The sequence below is a fragment of the Amphiura filiformis genome, chromosome 8 (assembly GCF_039555335.1).
Source record: "Amphiura filiformis chromosome 8, Afil_fr2py, whole genome shotgun sequence".
NCBI classification, from domain to species: Eukaryota; Metazoa; Echinodermata; class Ophiuroidea; order Amphilepidida; family Amphiuridae; genus Amphiura; species Amphiura filiformis.
This window is the reverse complement of record NC_092635.1, coordinates 9274765-9279764: the sequence shown is the minus strand read 5'-3', so window position 1 is coordinate 9279764 and position 5000 is coordinate 9274765.

Below are 5000 nucleotides of genomic sequence, written 5' to 3'. Positions count from 1 at the left end.
AGGTATGCTAATAGCGCTATTAGCACTAATAGCGTAAGGTGTGCTAATAACGGTATTAGCGCTATTAACGTATCATTTGCAAAATCGCTTACTTTCTCAGGATGGTAGGCGCTAATAGCGCTAATAGCACGCATTAGCGTGAGGTGCGCTATTAGCGCTAATAGCGTAATGTATGCTAATAGCGCTATTAGCACTAATAGCGTAAGGTTTGCTAATAACGGTATTAGCGCTATTAACATATCATTTGCAAAATCGCTTACTTTCTCAAGATGGTAGGCGCTATTAGCGTTAATAGCGCTAATAGCACTCATTAGCGTGAGTTGGTAGGCGCTATTAGCGCTAATAGCGTAAGGTGTGCTAATAACGGTCTTTTTAATTTTGTCAGGATGGTAGGCGCTATTAGCGCTATTAATAGTGCTAATAGCAATCATTAGCTTAATGTGCCCTATTAGCGCTGATAGCGTAAGGTGTGCTAATAGCGCTATTAGCGCTAATAGCATAAGATGTGCTAATAACGATATTAGCGCTATTAGCGATAATTAGTGTAAGATCAATGCCACAGGGCCGGCAGGCCTGAGGCCGGAGACGCCCATACGACAACTAAACACTCCAAGTGAGTTGCAATATAAAAGGGCCCGCAGGGCAAGAAACTTAGTGTGATTGCTGTCCCCACCAGAGTCCGGAGAGGCCGGAGACTCCAATATGACATCTAAACACTCCAAGTTAGTTCCAACATAAATGGGCCCCGCCGGGCAAGAAAGTTAGTGTGACCGCTGTCCCCATCATTAACAAAAACATCAAGGACGCAGAACCGGCAGGCCCAAGGCCGGAGACTCCCATACGACAAGTAAACACTCCAAGTGAGTTCAAATATAAAGGGGCCCGCAGGGCAAGAAAGCTAGTCTGACCGCTGTACCCACCATCAAGAATAAAGATCAAGGCAGCAGGGCCGGCAGGCCTGAGGCCGGAGACTCCCATACGACAACTAAACACTCCAAGTGAGTTCCAATATAATAAGGGCCCCGCAGGGCAAGAAACTTAGTGTGACCGCTGTCCCCATCATCAACAAAAAACATCAAGGCCGCAGGGTCGGCAGGCCCGAGGCCGTACAATCCCATACGACAACTAAACACTCCAAGTGAGTTCCAATATAAAATGGCTCCGCAGGGCAAGAAAGCTAGTGTGACCGCTGTCCCCACCGGCACCATCAACAACAAACATCAAGGCCGCAGGGCCGGCAGGCCTGAGGCCGGTGACTCCCATACGACAACTAAACACTCCAAGTGAGTTCCAATATAAAAGGGCCCAGCATGGGCAAGAAAGCTAGTGTCACCGCTGTCCCTACCATCAACAAAAACATCAAGGCCGCAGGGCCAGCAGGCCCGAGGCCGGTGACTCCCATACGACAACTAAACACTCCAAGTGAGTTCCATATAAAAGGGCCCCGCAGGGCAACAAAGCTAGTGTGATCACTGTCCCCACCAACAACAAAAAACATCAAGGCCGCAGGGCCAGCAGGCCCGAGGCCGCAGACTCCCATACGACACCTTAAAACTCCAAGTGAGTTCCAATATAAATAGGCCCCGCAATGCAAGAAATTTAGTGTGACCGTTGTCCCCAACATCATCAAAAAACATCAAGGCCGCAGGGCCGGCAGGCCCGAGGCCGGTGACTCCCATACGGCAACTAAACACTCCAAGTGGGTTCCAATATAAAAGGGCCACGCAGGGCACGAAACGTAATGTGACCGCTGTCTCAAACATCAACAAAAACATCAAGGCCGCAGGGCCGGCAGGCCTGAGGCCGGTGACTCCATACGACAACTAAACACTCCAAGTCAGTTCCAATATAAAAGGGCCCCGCAGGGTAAGAAAGCTAGTGTCACCGCTGTCCCCACCATCAACAAAAAATATTAAGGCCGCAGGGCCGGGAGGGCTGAGGCCAGAGACTCCCATACGACAACTAAACACTCCAAGTGAGTTCCAATATAAAAGGGCCCTGCAGGGCAAGAAATTTAGTGTGACCACTGTCCCCACCATCAGCAAAGACATCAAGGCTGCGGGGCCGGCAGGCCTGAGGCCGGTGACTCCCATACGACAACTAAACACTCAAAGTGAGTTCCAATATAAAAGGGCCCCTGCAGGGCAAGAAAGCTAGTGTGATCGCTGTCCCCACCATCATCAAAAGCATCAAGGCCGCAGGGCCAGCAGGCCCGAGGCCGCAGACTCCCATACGACAACTTAACACTCCAAGTGAGTTCCAATATAAATAGGCTCAGTAAGGCAAGAAACTTAGTGTGACTGCTGTCCCCAACATCAACAAACCCCTCAAGGCCCCAGCGCCGGCAGGCCTGAGGCCGGTGACTCCCATACGACAACTAAACAACCAAGTGAGTTCCAATTTAAAAGGGCCCCGCAAGGGAAGAAATTGAGTGTGACCGCTGTCCCCAACATCAACAAAAAACATCAAGGCCGCAGGGCCGGGAGGGCTGAGGCCGGTGACTCCCATACGACAACTAAACACTCCAAGTGAGTTCCAATATAAAAGGGCCCCTGCAGGGCAAGAAACGTAGTGTGACCGCTGTCTCCAACATCAAAAAAAAACATCAAGGCCGCAGGGCCGGCAGGCCTGAGGCCGGTGACTCCATACGACAACTAAACACTCCAAGTGAGTTCTAATATAAAAGGGCCCCGCAGGGCAAGAAAGCTAGTGTCACCGCTGTCCCCACCTTCAACAAAAATATTAAGGCCGCAGGGCGGGAGGGCTGAGGCCGGAGACTCCCATACGACAACTAAACACTCCAAGTGAGTTCCTATATAAAAGGGGCCCCGCATGGCAGGAAATTTAGTGTGACCACTGTCCCCACCATCAGCAAAAAACATCAAGGCCGCAGGGCCGGTGACTCCCATACGACAACTAAACACTCCAAGTGAGTTCCAATATAAAAAGGGCCCTGCAGGGCAAGAAAGCTAGTGTGACCGCTGTCCCCACCATCAACAAAAATATCAAGACCGCAGGGCCGGCAGGCCTGAGGCGGAGACTCACATACGACAACTAAACACTCCAAGTGAGTTCCAATATAAATGGGCCTCGCAGGGCAAGAAACTTAGTGTGAAAGCTGTCCCCAACATCAACAAAAAACATAGGACGTGCTATTAATTGCTATTAGCGCTATTAGCGCTATTACGCTTTCCTTAGACTTGGAATCTTTTTAGATTTAGCAAAATTGCATATGACGTGCTATTAATTGCTATTAGCGCTAATAGCGCTATTAGCGCTAATAGCACGATTTCCTTAGACTTAGAATCTTTTAGATTTAGCACAAATTGCATATGACGTGCTATTAATTGCTATTATTAGCGCTATTAGCGCTAATAGCACGCTTTCCCTGAGACTTAGAATTCTGTTAGATTTAGCAAAATTGCATAGGACGTGCTATTATTTGCTATTAGCGCTAATAGCGCTATTAGCGCTAATAGCACGCTTTCCCAGACTTAGAATTCTGTTAGATTTAGCACAAATTGCATAGGACGTGCTATTATTTGCTATTAGCGCTAATAGCGCTATTAGCGCTAATAGCACACTTTCTCTAGACTTAGAATTCTGTTAGATTTAGCACAATTGCATATGACGTGCTATTGATTGCTATTAGCGCTAATAGCGCTATTAGCGCTAATAGCACGCTTTCCCTAGACTTAGAATCTTTTTAGATTTAGCACAAATTGCATATGACGTGCTATTAATTGCTATTAGCGCTAATAGCGCTATTAGCGCTAATGGCACGCTTTCCCTAGACTTAGAATCTTTTTAGATTTAGCACAAATTACATAGGACGTGCTATTATTTGCTATTAGCGCTAATAGCGCTATTAGCGCTAATAGCACGCTTTCCCTAGACTTAGAATTCTGTTAGATTTAGCACAAATTGCATAGGACGTGCTATTATTTGCTATTAGCGCTAATAGCGCTATTAGCGCTAATAGCACGCATTCCTTAGACTTAGAATCTTTTTAGATTTAGCACAATTGCATAAGACGTGCTATTAACTGCTATTAGCGCTAATAGCGCTATTAGCGCTAATAGCACGCTTGCCCTAGACTTAGAATACTTTTAGATTTAGCACAAATTGCATAGGACGTGCTATTATTTGCTATTAGCGCTAATAGCGCTATTAGCGCTAATAGCACACTTTCCCTAGACTTAGAATCTTTTTAGATTTAGCACAAATTGCATAGGACGTGCTATTATTTGCTATTAGCGCTAATAGCGCTATTAGCGCTAATAGCACACTTTCTCTAGACTTAGAATTCTGTTAGATTTAGCACAATTGCATATGACGTGCTATTGATTGCTATTAGCGCTAATAGCGCTATTAGCGCTAATAGCACGCTTTCCCTAGACTTAGAATCTTTTTAGATTTAGCACAAATTACATAGGACGTGCTATTATTTGCTATTAGCGCTAATAGCGCTATTAGCGCTAATAGCACGCTTTCCCTAGACTTAGAATTCTGTTAGATTTAGCACAAATTGCATAGGACGTGCTATTATTTGCTATTAGCGCTAATAGCGCTATTAGCGCTAATAGCACGCTTTCCCTAGACTTAGAATTCTGTTAGATTTAGCACAAATTGCATAGGACGTGCTATTATTTGCTATTAGCGCTAATAGCGCTATTAGCGCTAATAGCACGCATTCCTTAGACTTAGAAGAATCTTTTTAGATTTAGCACAATTGCATATGACGTGCTATTAACTGCTATTAGCGCTAATAGCGCTATTAGCGCTAATAGCACGCTTTCCCTAGACTTAAACTTTTTAGATTTAGCACAAATTGCATAGGACGTGCTATTATTTGCTATTAGCGGTAATAGCGCTATTAGCGCTAATAGCACGCTTTCCTTAGACTTAGAATCTTTTTAGATTTAGCACAATTGCATATGACGTGCTATTAATTGCTATTAGCGCTAATAGCGCTATTAGCGCTAATAGCACGCTTTCCC